The sequence below is a fragment of the Aquarana catesbeiana genome, linkage group LG05, assembly GCF_042186555.1.
Source record: "Aquarana catesbeiana isolate 2022-GZ linkage group LG05, ASM4218655v1, whole genome shotgun sequence".
Classification (NCBI taxonomy): Eukaryota; Metazoa; Chordata; class Amphibia; order Anura; family Ranidae; genus Aquarana; species Aquarana catesbeiana.
In genome coordinates, this window is record NC_133328.1 from 421,900,419 (window position 1) to 421,917,218 (window position 16,800).

The 16,800-nt window shown below is 39.5% G+C and overlaps 1 protein-coding gene across 1 annotated transcript in view; it reads right to left on the bottom strand.

Moving 5' to 3' along the window:
* GALR1 (galanin receptor 1) overlaps positions 1-16,800 on the bottom strand; it is a 557,656-nt gene that overhangs the window by 1,008 nt on the left and 539,848 nt on the right. The gene's annotated exons all lie outside the window — the stretch shown is intronic.

Below are 16,800 nucleotides of genomic sequence, written 5' to 3' on the forward strand. Positions count from 1 at the left end.
TAATACATGATTAAAAATGCAATACTTGAGAATTGTTTACACATGCCCTGTATATAGTCACATTAGACGATCACAGAAATATGTTGAATAGGTGGTTGTAGTGTAGTGTCTGATCCCAACATGTTTTACCGAATTTGGTTTCTTCAGGGGATTTGGAGACTACTACTAGTCAACAAACAAAATACAGACATGTATACAAAATAGTCAGTAATTGGTATAGCAGCACTGTATAGTATACATCAATCAATTTCTATACATTTAAAAAAAAAAAAATATAATATAATATAATATAATATAATATAAATATATATATATATATATATATATATATATATATATATATATATATATATATATATATATATATATATATATATATATATATATATATATATATATATATATATATATATATATATATATATATTGCACAATATTCACTCTGTTTACACCAACCCAAGCTTACCCATTGACCACCAAAGAGAAACAACCCGATCGTTCACATAACTATTTGACCACAGGAGACACAGGAAGGCCAGGCTAGGATAGATCATACATATAAAATACGTCTAAATATACAGTGGACATATAGTATATGTCCAACATATGGCTAGATCAGCCTAATATGTTTACTTACATTATGTGTAGTTTATGAAGGATAAAATGTGAGGGCGCCTAATTACTGGCTATTTTGTATACATGTCTGTATTTTGTGATAGTTTGTTGAATAGTAGTGGTCTCCAAATTCCCTGAAGAAACGAAATTCAATGAAACATGTTGGGATCATACACTAAACTACAACCACCTTTTCAACATATTTCTGTGATTGTCTAATTTGACCATATACTGGGCATGTGTAAACAATTTTTAAGTATTGCATTTTTAATCTTGTATTTACTATGTAAGTTTTAAACTTAAAATTGTCCTTTTGTTTAGCACCAATATAATCCCAACCAAATACCTGTTGTCTTGCATATAAACAGTATTAATAACAGCTAATACATGGTCAGGAATGCTTTATATTATCCATACTTATGGATTTTTAATTCCTTATTAAGTAGGCCATATTTATGGTGGTCAATATCATCTATCTATTTATCTATCTATCTAATAATGAATAACTGTAAATGCATGACAATGGCATCAAAGCAGATAAAATTGATGTAAAACGTTATGATTTTGGCTCAAACGTATTTGTTATATATATATATATATATAGTAATAACATAGTATAGTATAGTAATAATATAGTATAGTAATAATACGTCTGACTCCGGCCAGGACATCAGGAAGAAATGTGAGAGGGCACTGAGAATGTCATAGATACAGTGTTTTTCTATTTGCCTTTTTTAAACTATATAAATGTAAGAGTCCACCCTTATGTCACTTAATAAATATACCATAGCCTTTTTAAACATACTGCACTAATGGAGGCATCTTTTCTCTCTTCCTTCCCCCATATATGCTGTGGTGGAATCGGAGCAATCCGGGATATATTTTTGGTGGATTTTTAAAGGGAGAAACACTAAAGACTCTACCTGCAGCTAATATCAACACAATAGGATCCTGAGAGAAGAACGTGGATAGCACCTATTATTTGTGAATGCAATATACCACATATCTATAAGGTGAGAGTCCTGTGAGACCTTAGTCTAAGAGAGAATTTGTGGAATTCTAAATGGATGACACTATTCACCAGCTAGAACACCTATAACAAGTTACATATTTGGAATCTCCTTCAAATGCAGTATCCCGATTTGGAGGATTTATTTATCCACTTTTTATAGACTTTTTTCCATCATGACTTTTTTCCATCATCAGGTTTAACACCTGGACTGTTTTGAGCACTTGTTTATTATTTATTATTTACTGTCTCTCCATCTTCTGATGGAGACACCTTTATGTATCTCTATTTATGGTTTGCACTGTCACTTTATTCACTGTCACTTTATTAATATTTGCACTGTGATACTATTCACACTTTATTAGTATTGCACATGTTATTGTTGCAATATTTATTTTTCAATGATTTTATTTCATGAGTTTATGTGATTTTCTAACACTGCATGAGATCACTTTATACTTTTAATGGAGCAACCACACTCGCTGAGTGCAACTGCACTTTGTAAAGTAAACAGTATTTTTGCCTTTAGTAAATCAAACCCTATGTCTCTTACTAAAATGTCTGATTGAGACATTTAGGATAAGGACCAATGAGGGGCACCGACTCATCTGCCTATAACTTTCAGCTGGAGGTATTGAGTTCTGTAAACTACAAGCTTTTTACAATAAAGAAGACAAAGGGAAACGTAAAAAGGAGCATGCTAACTGGATAGAAGAATGCATAATATGCACAAAATATATATTTTTTTCATCTGACTTAAAAATTAACACATTTTTTCTTACTCCGGAGCAGAGATGTGATCTGAGTTTACAGCTACCATTTACTGCTACTGTGGAATTGCGACGAATCCTGTGGATTCCAAATAATAATACACCTCATGGCCCTTTGGTGAGAAGGCTTAGAAGGGTCAATAACCTATCATAGAGACTGTACATGAAAATCAATCTGTACCACCATGTACAGCTTTAAGGAATCCCGAAGCATGCTATTTATTAGTCTTATGTTTTTCTGAATGTTGCTGCCAAAGTTGCATGAAAAGGAAAAATAATCTCTCCCTGTTGTATGGTATTTCTGAAACTTTTTTACATTGTTACATGTCCCTTATGACAGTGCCCAGCATGCTGAAATTTTGAATAGTACTTTGCTTATTAGTCCTAAAAATAGCCAAAATTTTGCAAGGAAATTTGCCCTCCAAAGACTTCAATGGCAATTGCCTCCAAGGATCGCAGAATTTTCCCCTCAATGAATTGATAGGAGATTCTCCCATCACTAGTCAAAAACAAAAATATATATGAAACCACTATGCATTCCTTTTAAAAGGAAAACCTACAGTATGTTGAGAGAGTAAAATGTTTCTATGTTGCCATTGCCTACTTTCTTCTGAGAATGATGGCTGGGTAAGTGATCCAATGGCTTCAGTACTTTCAGTTACTAACCCAAAGAAGGTATGCAAATCAGAAGGTCTGACTTTACTATGAAGTCAGTGTGTTTCAACTCAGCTACACAGAAAATATTTATTCCAAGGACAGACTGGTAAAACCAGCATTTTAAGAGACTTCAGGATGCAAAACGGAAAGCTGCCTTTGCTAACTTGCTTTTAAAAAGATCAAGTTTTGGGATGTCACCCATATCCATTCTTTACCACTAGGTGATTTGATGACATGAACCATTTATGTGCCTATCCAATATCCTCACACCTCTCCATATGCTTGCCCCTGGTTAATGACTCACTAATCACCGAGTGAAGGATAAGAATGAGAGGCCCAGAGACTTATACCCTTCCACAACAAGTCAGCGATGGCAATTCCCTTATTTCCTTGTTGACAGTTTTTAACAAACTTTTGCTTCTACTTTAGACATACGAAGAGAGACAATTCAAGCAGGAATTATAAACAGTAGCAATATTTACAGTAAAAAGCTCCCTTCCCCATCCACCACACACAGGATACTGACCAGAGACTGGATTAACAGTAAACAATTAAAGAAAAAATGTTATAATATTAGAAGAGAACATCTCTAAACAGTGCCACTCCGTGTATATGAAGCAGTCTATTATTGTATGTTTAGTTTGTGTTGAGGTTTTACTAATAAAAGGTTGCCAAGTTTTGAAGAATGACTCCTTCTTTTTGTTTCCAGCCATTCTCTTCTGAAAAGGAAGTGAACTTGTTGGTAACAGTTTCCAGGCTGGGGTCTGTAGAGTTTTGCCTCAAGGGTAGAATTTTCTGGTAGCCACAGATCTGGCATATAAGGCCCATTTTGTATGTCTTTGATTTAGGGCAGTGGTCCCCGAACTGCGACTTGGGTGTCGGATGCTGCCCTTTGCTTGGCTTTATACAGGCCCTTGGAGCACTATTCCTCCCATTAACATTACCAGTGAGCCATAATTCCTCCCACTGACACCAATGATGGGGCACTATTGCTCTCACTGACACCAACAATGGGGCATTGTTACTTATGCCAGGACATTTTCTTCTCCCACTGGCCATAGTCCAGTCTCTCTAAAATCTGAACTATAGTAAACTGGCCCTTTGTTTAGAAAGTTTGGAGACCCCTAATTTGGGGTTCTATGAAGACCAGATAAGATAATGAAAGGGGGGCATTTATAAGCAATTTTAAACAAGCATGTATTTTAGTCCAAAAGCACATTGTATTATTATTGTTCTACATGCAGCGAAATAATTGGACCCCTTTTCAAAACATTTAGGGCATTTTTGTAAAACCCGCACTAGTTGACTTTACATTAATTTCTCGTTTTATTGGACCTGCAAAACAATTTAAGCAATATGATCATTAATGTATGGTAATTATTTAACTAAACAGCATGGTAAACCAGGAAAAATCTTTTTTTTTTTTAAAGTTTGTAAACAAAGCCCATGTTGTACACAAAGAGCTTACATTTTTGGAAGCTAGCACCTTCAATTTCTGCTGTTAGATATACTGGCAAATTTAGATTCACTAACAGATTAAAGTCAAACTCCAGCTCAAATTGCAGTTAGACAAGCAATCACAGTAACAGTTTTGTTTTTCTTTACTTGTTTATTTTTTTCTTAACTGCTACATTTGTAGGAAGGCTTTTTCTTTGGAAAAAAAACTACAGACTTACTGGCTGGATCACCAGGTAAAACTAAGGGTAAGAAAGCCTAAAAAAAAGAAAATTAATGCAGCCATTACATCAAAGGATTGATGAGCTCCAATATAATAAATGTTGCTTTTGGGTTTTTAATGCCACTTCAACCACTTTAGCAATGGAAGGTAACAATATGGCACTGCGTTACTTTAACTGACAACTGCGCGGTTGTGCGGCACTGTACCTAAATAAAATGTATGTCCTTTTTTTTCACACAAATAGAGCTTTCTTTTGGTGTTATTTGATAACCTCTGAGTTTTTTTTTTTTTTGCACTATAAACAAAAAAAGACCAACAATTTTGAAAAAAATATATATATATATATATATATATTTTTTTATTTCCTGCTATAAAACACATCCAATAAAAAAAATTTAAAAAATCAAATTTCTTCATAAATTTAGGCCAAAATGTGTTCTGCTACATATTTTTGGTAAAACTATCCCAATAAGTGTATATTGATTGGTTTGCGCAAAAGTTATAGCGTCTACAACTATGGACTATATTTATGAAATTTTTCTTTTAAAAAAAATTGTACTTGTAATGACGGCGAGCAGCAGATAAATCTGACACCTAACTGGCACTTTTGACACTGTTTTGGGAACCAGTGATACCAATACAGTGATCAGTGCTAAAAAATACAGTCAGGTCCATAAATTTTGGGACATCGACACAATTCTAATCTTCTTGGCTCTATATACCACCACAATGGATTTGAAATGAAACGAACAAGATGTACTTTAACTGCAGACTTTCAGCTTTAATTTGAGGATATTTACATCCAAATCAGGTGAACGGTGTAGGAATTACAACAGTTTGTATATGTGCCTCCCACTTTGTAGCCTCCCTGGCGGTTTTCCCGAGTGTGGCTCAGGGTTAAATTTCAGTACCATTAGCGGTAACCCCGATCCACACTCGGGATTACATCTCAGGATCCTGGTGCAGTATACTTACCTTGCCCCCAGGATCCTGCGATGCCCCCCAAATGTGTCCGCGGGCTCTGTCCTCCTCCCGAAGCCTCTCTGTGCCGGACTCTGTTCCCTGCGAGTGTCGCGACGCACGGGGCCGGAGCCTGGCGGCAAATTCAAAAAAGTGAAAATTCATAACGCAAATAGTACACCGTAATCTTACAGATTACAGTACTGTATGAAATCATTTCACATCCCTTTTGTCCCCAGTGCTTTGTCCAGTGCCCTGCATGCAGTTTTACAGTGGGGACGGAAAGTATTCAGACCCCCTTAAATTTTTCACTCTTTGTTATATTGCAGCCATTTGCTAAAATCATTTAGGTTCATTTTTTTCCCTCATTGATGTACACACAGCACCCCATATTGACAGAAAAACACAGAATTGTTGACATTTTTGCAGATTTATTAAAAAAGAAAAACTGAAATATCACATGGTCCTAAGTATTCAGACCCTTTGCTGTGACACTCATATATTTAACTCAGGTGCTGTCTATTTCTTCTGATCATCCTTGAGATGGTTCTACACCTTCATTTGAGTCCAGCTGTGTTTGATTATACTGATTGGACTTGATTAGGAAAGCCACACACCTGTCTATATAAGACCTTACAGCTCACAGTGCATGTCAGAGCAAATGAGAATTATGCCCAAAGAGCACAGTGGCCTCCATAATCCTTAAATGGAAGACGTTTGGGACGCCAGAACCCTTCCTAGAGCTGGCCGTCCGGCCATACTGAGCTATCGGGAGAGAACAGCCTTGGTGAGAGAGGTAAAGAAGAACCCAAAGATCACTGTGGCTGAGCTCCAGAGATGCAGTCTGGAGATGGGAGAAAGTTAACCATCACTGCAGCCCTCCACCAGTCGGGGATTTATGACAGAGTGGCCCGACGGAAGCCTCAGTGCAAGACACATGAAAACCCACATGGAGTTTGCTAAAAAAAACACCTGAAGGACTCAAGATAGTGAGAAATAAGATTCTCTGGTCTGATGAGACCAAGATAGAACTTTTTGGCCTTAATTCTAAGCGGTATGTGTGGAGAAAACCAGGCACTGCTCATCACCTGTCCAATACAGTCCCAATAGTGAAGCATTGTGGTGGTAGCATCGTGCTGTGGGGGTGTTTTTCAGCTGCAGGGACAGGACGACTGGTTGCAATCGAGGGAAAGATGAATGCGGCCAAGTACAGGGATATCCTGGATGAAAACCTTCTCCAGAGTGCTCAGGAGCACAGACTGGGCCGAAGGTTTACCTTCCAACAAGACAATGACCCTAAGCACACAGCTAAAATAACAAAGGAGTGGCTTCACAACAACTCCGTGACTGTTCTTGAATGGCCCAGCCAAAGCTCTGACTTAAACCCAATTGAGCATCTCTGGAGAGACCTAAAAATGGCTGTCCACCAACGTTTACCTTCAAACCTGGCAGAACTGGAGAGGATCTGCAAAGAGAAATGGCAGAGGATCCCCAAATCCAGGTGTGAAAAACTTGTTCCATCTTTCCCAAAAAGACTCATGGCTGTATTAGATCAAAAGGGTGCTTCTACTAAATACTGAGCAAAGGGTCTGAATACTTAGGATCATGTGATATTCCAGTTTTTCTTTTTTAATAAATCTGCAGAAATGTCAACAATTCTGTGTTTTTCTGTCAATATGGGGTGCTGCGTGTACATTAATGATGAAACAAATTAACTTAAATGATTTTAGCAAATGGCTGCAATATAACAAAGAGTGAAAAATTTAAGAGGGTCTGAGTACTTTCCGTCCCCACTGTATATTATATATACTGTTCTTTCTGCTTGGAAACTGGAGATTGTCCATAGCAACCAAAACGTGTCCCTTTACGTCAAAAATGGTTTTAGACCAGCTAGAAAACAGCGATAGTAAATTAGAACACTTGCAGAATTGAGCGATCGTGAATCGTGGGGAAATTAATTTTATTATTATTGTATTATTTTTTTTATATCTATTTATATTTATTTATTATATTATAATTTATGATTTTGTGTTTCAAACTTCATCATACTCGGGATATCTACTAGACTCTTGGTGGACAGATTTAAGTGTGTTATTGCTAAGAATTACAGGCCTACAATATAAAACGCCAAATTTCTATGCAAAATAATTGTACTGCTTTGAGACGAAAAAATCTGAAATAATCATACCGCCAGGGAGATTAAGGGATCAAAAGTAATGGGACAATTGGCTGCTCAGCTGTTCCATGGCCAGGTGTGTGTTATTCTCTCATTATCCCATTTACAAGGAGCAGATAAAAGGTCCAGAGTTCATTTCAAGTGTGCTATTTGCATTTGGAATCTGTTGCTGTCAACTCTCAATATGAGATCCAAAGAGCTGTTTCTATCAGTGAAGCAAGCCATCATTAGGCCGAAAAAACAAAACAAACCCATCAGGGAGATGGAAAAAACATTAGGTGTGGCCAAATCAACTGTTTAGAACATCCTTAAAAAGAAAGAACGCATCGGTGAGCTCAGGAACACCAAAAGACTCGGAAGACCACGGAAAACAATTGTGGTGGATGACTGAAGAATTCTTTCCCTGGTGAAGAAAATACCCTTCACAACAGTTGGCCAGATCAAGAACACTCTCCAGGAGGTAGTTGTATGTATGCCAAAGTCAACAATCAAGAGAAGACTTCACCAGTGTGAATACAGAGGGTTCACCACAAGATGTAAACCATTGGTGAGCCTCAAAAACAGGAAGGCCAGATTAGAGTTTGCCAAACATCTAAAAAGGCCTTCACAGTTCTGGAACAACATCCTATGGACAGATGAGACCAAGATCAACTTGTACCAGAGTGATGGGAAGAGAAGAGTATGGAGAGGGAAAGGAACTGCTCATGATCCAAAGCATACCACCTCATCAGTGAAGCATGGTGGTGGTAGTGTCACAGCGTGGGCATGTATGGCTGCCAATGGAACTGGTTCTCTTGTATTTATTGATGATGTGACTGCTGACAAAAGCAGCAGGATGAATTCTGAAGTGTTTCAGGCAATATTATCTGCTCATATTCAGCAAAAGGCTTCAGAACTCATTGCACGGCGCTTCACAGTGCAGATGGGCAATGACCCGAAGCATACTGCAAAAGCAACCAAATAGTTTTTTTAAGGGAAAGAAATAGAATGTTATGCAATGGCCAAGTCAATCACCTGACCTGAATCCGATTGAGCATGCATTTCACTTGCTGAAGACAAAACTGAAGGGAAAATGCCCCAAGAACAAGCAGGAACTGAAGACAGTTGCAGTAGAGGCCTGGCAGAGCATCACCAGGGATGAAACCCATCGTCTGGTGATGTCTATGTATTCCAGACTTCAGGCTGTAATTGACTGCAAAGGATTTGCAACCAAGTATTAAAAAGTGAAAGTTTGATGGATGATTGTTAATCTGTTCCATTACTTTTGGTCCCTTAAAAAGTGGGAGGCACATATACAAAATGTTGTAATTCCTACACCATTCACCTGATTTTGATGTAAATACCCTCAAATTAAAGCTGAAAGTCTGCAGTTAATGCACATCTTGTTCGTTTCATTTCAAATCCATTGTGGTGGTGTACAGAGCCAAAAAGATTAGAATTGTGTCGATATTCCAGTATTTATGGACCTGACTGTATGTACTGTCACTGTACTAATGACACTGGCAAGGAAGGGGTTAACATCTCCGGTGATCAAGGGGTTAAATGTGTGGCCAACATGTGATACTGTGTACTGTGTGTGTGTGTTGTTTTTACTAAGCAATAAGCTGTGTTTTACTTCCTGCTTTTCCGGAAGAAAAAATCAACACTGCTGCTGTCAGAAGAGAGCCCTGTGTTTGTTTACCTACACAGGTCTCTTTTCAGTAATATCCGTAATCGGGTTCCGGCGATCAATCAGCGTGGCGGCAGCCGCTGATTGGTTGGTGGTGCAGCCAATTGCAGCACAGCCAAAACCGAAAATCAAATATATTATTAATATTAATATAATATAATATAATTTATTAATATAATATTAATATTTAGATGTGGTGGTTGCGTTATTTTTTTTTCCTCTGTTTTCACCTGGTGATCTGACCAGTAACACACCCCCTGTATTAGAGTACCCCCGCTCTGGATAAAGGAGCATAGAGGCACCTTTGGAGAGCAGCATTGTTAATCTGGGCCGAGGGAAGTGTAGATGCACCAGCAGATTTAGATACACTAAACTGAAACCAAACTCTAGCTCACGCTTTATAAACAGTTACAGCAAACATTTTTCTTTTTATGATAAAAAAAAGGTTTTACCCAAATAAATAAAAGCTAATCAATATAGGCAACCCTATCAGTGGTAAATGGTTAGTATCATCTATCTAATTGCTATATCCGCAAGAGAGCCGATGAAAAACAACAGACTTTCTGGCCAGATCACCAGATGAAAAAAAAGCAAAAAGAGAGCCTAAAAAAAAAGAATGCAGCCATTACATCTAAGAATAGGTGAACTGCAAAATAATAAATGTTTGCTTTTTGGGTTTAATACCATTTTACTGTAAAACCTTACTTACTTGGAATACCCATTTGTATATAAGGGGAAAAAAATTGAATTTCTGCATGACATGATTGGATTGCTGGCATGAACACAGCTTTACCTTATTTATTAAACTAGGTAAACACTCACTTTGCAAAGTAAACATTCTCTACTCCTTTAGTAAATTAACCTCAGCGTTTGGTGGAAGAATATTATTTGTTGCAAACAAACAGTAGCTTAGAATAGAAAGTCTCCTCCAGAGATGTGTTCAACAGCTGGTTATAAAGCTTGAGCTTTTCCAAAGCTCTTGTAGGATGCCATGCCAGATAATTAAAAATGGAACGTTGAGAAAATTAAGTAAATTTGTTTTTAATTATTTCTTGTTATAATTGAAGATCCTTTACAATATGTTTTGTTATTTTGCAAAACAAATTTACTAAATATTTCCAGTCTAGTATCAGGAGTAATAACGGAAATGTCTCTAGTGAGTATGACAGTTAAAGTATTTGTGAACCCTTACATTGTAAAACAACCCATTCATTTTAAAATAAAAATGAAAGGCAAAACATTTGCATATATTTTTTTGTGTGTACTTATATACAATATATATGTGTGTGTGTGTTCTCAGTTGCATAGGGAGCTCAGTAAGCTGAGGGATGAGAAACGTCAGCACATTGGTCTTCCCAGTGAATGGCTGTACAGGAGGGGACATGCCAGCACCAGTCTGATCATTGGAGGAGAGCAGGCTGTGTTCTCATCACAGCTATAGAGCAGACCACACTGTGTTCTCTCATGTCTAGTGTGGTGAGTATTTGATAGGGACTGGCAGGGACACCAGGGATTTCACACAAAGAAAGCAATACAAAGAACAGGATACGAGTACCATATACTTGTACCATATACAAGTATATAGTACAACAAGCACATATCAGTAACATGAAATGTTGGGTTAAAATATTATTTAAAATGGACCTGAACTCAAAAGGTGAAAATTGTATTTTTTTTTCTTATAGGAAACAAAAATGTTAATTGTGCCGGTGTAGTAGCCTGAAAGATTTACTGTTGCATATTTCCTGTACTTTGAGCCTCATTGCTGTATTTATGCAGTAAGAGAGCCAAAGCAGCTTGACTGCTAATCTCATGAAACTTGCAGTGAGATTTGGTGATGTCACTACTGTACTGTTTTCCTTGTTGGAGAGGAAGTTGCAATGCAAATATCTCCAGGTTACTGCTACATTGCGTTACATTCGTTCTGTAGACCTGCAATTCCTCCACCTTTCCTTCACATGCTCGATTCTTCCTCTGCTAGTCAGGTCACCAGTCATCAAAGCGGCATGACATGGTGAAGCAAATCCCTGCTCCTCTACCAAGATGGCCACCAGAGTTACAGTGCAAAACAAGGCATTGTGTGTCAGTAAGGCCTCATTCACATGATGCAATGCTGCCTGTATAGCATGAGCAGGCCATTTTTCGCAATGGGGGTTATTTACTAAAACTGGAGAGTGCAAAGTCTGGTGCAGCTCTGCAGAGAAACCAATCAGGTTCCAGGTTTTATTGCCAAAGCTTAATTGAACAAGCTGAAGTTAGAACCTGATTGGCTACCATGCACAGCTGCACCAGATTCGAAGTGCTCTAATTTTAGTAAATCTACTCCAGTGTCTCAACTTCCAGGTGCTGCATGCAGGCAGTGCATTGAAGTCTACTAGGACACAGAAGCTGCATTGACACAGCTGCTGGTCATAATTTGACAGGAATGTGGATGTGAGTGGGTAGCCCCAAATGTAGACAGAGTGCGTGGCAGTGCTGTCACTCGAGCCTGCATGCCTGTTACATTAGGACCAGTGGCCTTGTCCACTGGGCTTACATGGGATGTCTGTGTTTTGTCAGATTAGGCGACCCGTCAGAATTGGTAACAGAAGTGACGTTCTGTCACCGCCATCTTGCTACACTCCGCACTCCTCCACAGTAACGATACACAGAGAAGGGGGCAAGCAGACATCTTGTTACACCCACCGGAGTTTTGCATTTCACAGTTATTTTTAACAGGAAACAGAGCTTATAAGGTGAAATACAGTATTTGGAAATCCATCGGACTGTTTACATGTTGAATTATAAAAGCAGCGGTGTTCTTTCACATTAGCAAACCTGTGAAATCAGCCGGTTTGCCACTGCTTTTAAAATTCAACATCTAAACAGTTCGTCGGTTTTCTATATACTGTATTTCACCTTATGAGCTCCGTTTCCTGGTAAAAAATAACTGATATGCAAAACTCCGGTGGGTGGAACAAGATGTCCGCTTGCCCCCTTCTTGGTGTACTTCCTTTACAAAATCTGACGGGTTGCCAAATGTTGAAAAAATGTCCGGTTTGTGACATAAGGGCATCATCGCTTGATAGAGAAACATCAGCTACAGGAAGTACTGGTGAATAGTCCTTTGTATGTCATTTTGAACAGTTTACTCAGTTTAGGTTCTCTCAATAAGATGTAACATTGATAACATTGATAGAGTCTGACTTCTTCACTTTGGTATTCATTTTCTAAAAGTTTCAAAAGGCAATGCACATCTCTTTTCAATATGTAAGTACTGAATTATTAACAGGTTCCTTTTAGTAATCAGAAAAAACCTCTTCTGATTTAATATACACTATATTACCAAAAGTATTGGGACACTTGCCTTTACACATACATGAACTTTAGTGGCATCCCAATCTTAGTCTGTAGGGTTTAATATTTGAGTTGGCCCACCATTTGCAGTTATAACAGCTTCAAATCTTCTGCGAAGGTTGTCCACAAGGTTTAGGAGTGTGTCTATGGGAATGTTTGACCGTTCTTCCAAAAGCGCATTTGTGAGGTCAGGCACAGATTTTGGGTGAGAAGGCCTGGCAGGGTGGATAATAATCAATGGTTTTTTAAAACAAAAAAAATCCAATTTTTTTATTTAACCGCCCTGGAATTCCCCCTGAGGAAGATACGTCAAATTCCCAGTATCGACATGCGTTGGGGAAGGGACAGGACAGTGCAGGAGACAACAGAGCATTCTCAGCATGGAAAGGACACACCAGTTCAGTGGCCACATCAATATTCGCTTTGTCTTTAAACAGTGGTGCACTTCAGCACCCATTAAATGTGAGTACCCTATTAAAAGGGGCTATTGTTGTATATCAATAAATATAGTTTAAACGATATCACACTATCTACCGTATATTCTCGAGTATAAGTCGATCCAAGTATAAGTCGAGGCCCTAATTTACCACAAAAAAAAAAATGGGAAAAACTTATTGGCCCGAGTATAAGACAAGGGTGAGAAATGCAGCATCTACTGTAAGTGGAAAAAGAGGGTCAACAATGCCCATCTGCAGCTGAATACTCCCTGTGTCCTGTGCATGTGTCCTGTGCATGTGTCATGTGTCCTGTGCATATGTGCATGTATCCTGTGCATATGTGCATGTATCCTGTGTCCTGTGTATATGTGCATGTGTCAATGTGCATATGTGCTTGTGTCATGTGTCCTGTGTATATGTGCATGTGTCATGTGTATATGTGCATGTGTCCTGTACCTGTGTCCTATGTATATGTGCATGTGTCATGTGTATATGTACCTGTGTCCTGTGTATGTGTCATGTGTATATGTACCTGTGTATGTGTCCTGTGTATGTGTGCATGTGTCTGTGTGCATCCTACCTGTGTCCTGTGCATGCCTCCGTGTGCTGCTCTGCACCAATCAGCCTGTGATATTACTATTCGGCGGCCATTCACTGTTCAAAAGCTGCGCCTCCTCCTCGTCCATGATAGGTAGAAAACTCCATTTCCCAGCAGTCAGCAGTCAGCGGTCAGCCTATCACATTCTCTCATCCTCATACCACGGACAAGGATGAGAGAATGTCCGTGATAGGCTGTACACTGACTGCCTATCACAGACGAGGAGGAGGCGCGGCTTTGGAGCAGTGAGAGGCTGCTGAGTGGTATGTAGCACACGCTGGCCGCCGTCTGCCTGCATGACATGCTGATCATGTAGGCAGACGGTGGTGACTCGAGTATAAGTCAAGGGGGGCAATTTCAGCCCCAAAAAAGGGGCTGAAAATTTCGACTTATACTCGAGTATATACGGTAGTTTCCTCTGTTATACTTATATGTGGAAAACATACCAGCAATCAGCCCTGGATCCCAGCACAGACACTGAACCCAGAGAAGGTTCATATGCGTGTTTTGACCAAGCTTAACTGCAAGGTACACGCTCTAAGGTGAGCGCACACACTGAAGGGGGGAGCACCTAAGTGGACACAAGAACAAGTTTGCTCATCACCAATATATTGTTTGGATATGAATAAATTGGAATGGACTTTATAATTATTATTTTTATATCAACGCATGTCATCACATGAAGAATTTTGCACATAGCACTTTAGTGCACTGGAACACTTTTTTGTATAATATTTGAGCACTTACAAGGATTTTGTTAATAAGATGATATGAGTTTATACATTGTATTATATTGCTGCACACAATCATTTTATTGTCACTAGGGCACTTTAAGCATTGGATAATTTTCTAATATTTAATATTTTTAAGTATGGTCCCTGAAAACCCTCCTCTTCAGAGAAACCTATCCTACCCACACCTAACTATTTTCATTTTGTCCATCTGATCATCCCCCACAGCTACTACCCTTTGTTGCACTTGACCCTCCCTTCTAGATTGTAAGCTCTAACGAGCAGGGCCCTCTGATCCCTCCTGTATTGAATTGTATTGTAACTGTACTGTCTCCCCCAATGTTTTAAAGCACTGCGCAAACTGTTGGTGCTATATAAATCCTGTATAATAATAATAATAATATTATATGATTCATAGTGATTGGTGGAAGTACACACGGAAATAGAATATTTATTGTGATTATCACAGACCTAGATCAAGATAATGCAGCACCTTCCTCTGTATTTTAGCTTATAAATGGTGTGATCTTTCTGCACATAACTTAAAGTGCTTTATTCCTCCCTTGAGGAGAAAAATGGCAGCAGGCTGTAAAAGAGTTTGGGAATATTCACTATCCTGACAGGTTATTATTCGAATAAGGAAACCTTCATTTTGTTTGCAAATATTAAATGTTCTAACTACCAGCAAGCATAAGTCCTTACATCCATTATGGCAGCGCCTGTTAGCGGGCATCCACTCACCTGCTGCCGCCACGTCCCTCATCTTGTTGTGTCACTGCCGCATCACCAGCCGTCCCATTAAAGTGAATGGGACTGTCGGTGAGTCAACAGAAGGTCAGAGGAGGAGCTGCTGTGGGACAGAGATGAGCGTTACTCTTTAACCACTTAACAACCGGCCCATAGCCAAATGACGGCTACAGGGCGGTTGTTTAACTCTGGGAGGACGTCCAGGGCCGTTTACCATGTGATCGCTCCGTCAAATGACGGAGCGATCACATGTAAACAAACCGGCGTCATCTGATGACGCCGGTTCCTCTCCTCCCCCTCTCCTCCCCTCCTGTGTACCGATCGGTACACAGTGACCGAAGAGGCGGATGGATGGATGGCTGCAACGTTGTGGGCTGCATCTGTAGTGCCCACAGCGCTGCACAGAGACATCCATCCATCCATGCTCAGCCATCCCTACTACTCTGCATGCCCTGCAATGCTGTGCAATACTCTGCAATTCCCTCTGCAATACCCCGCAATACCCCGGAATACTCTGCCATACCCCGGAATACTCTGCCATACCCCGCCATACTCTGAAATACCCCGCCATACTCTGAAATACCCCGCCATACTCTGAAATACCCCGCCATACTCTGAAATACCCCGCCATACTCTGAAATACCCCGCCATACTCTGAAATACCCCGCCATACTCTGCCATACCCAGCCATACCCAGCCATACCCAGCCATACCCAGCCATACCCAGCCATACCCAGCCATACCCAGCCATACCCAGCCATACCCAGCCATACTCTGCAATACTCTGCAATACTCGGTGATACCCAGCCATACTCTGCAATACCCAGCCATACTCTGCAATACTTGGTGATACCCAGCCATACTCTGCCATACCCAGTCATACTCGGCGATACTCTGCAATACCCAGCCATGCTCAGCCGTACCCAGCCTCTGTATGTGGCCAGGCTGTGGAAGTCTCACACATGTGGTATCGCCGTACTCAGGAATAGTAGGAGAATCTATTTTGGGGTGTCATTTTTGGTATGTACTTGTTATGTGTTAGAAATATTGTATAAATGGACAACTTTGTGTTAAAAAAAAAAAAAAAAAAAAAAAAGCGTTTTAACCACTTCCCGCCTTCCGTCATACGACGTCCTTGACTTTGTGCGGGGATATCTGAATGATGGGTGCAGCTACAGGCATCATTCAGATATCATCTTTTTTCAGCCGGCAATTCCCTACACCATAAGAATGATCGTAGCGGCTGTTACACTGCTTGATCGTTCTTACGGGAGGCGAGAGGGGACGCCCCCCCCTCCCGCCGCCCTCCGGTGCTTCTACCGACTCACCGCTATGATCGAAGCCAGGATCTTTTTTTTTTTTTTTTTTTTATTTCAGGAACAGCCTAGAGGTGAGATGTGAGGTCTTACTGACCCCA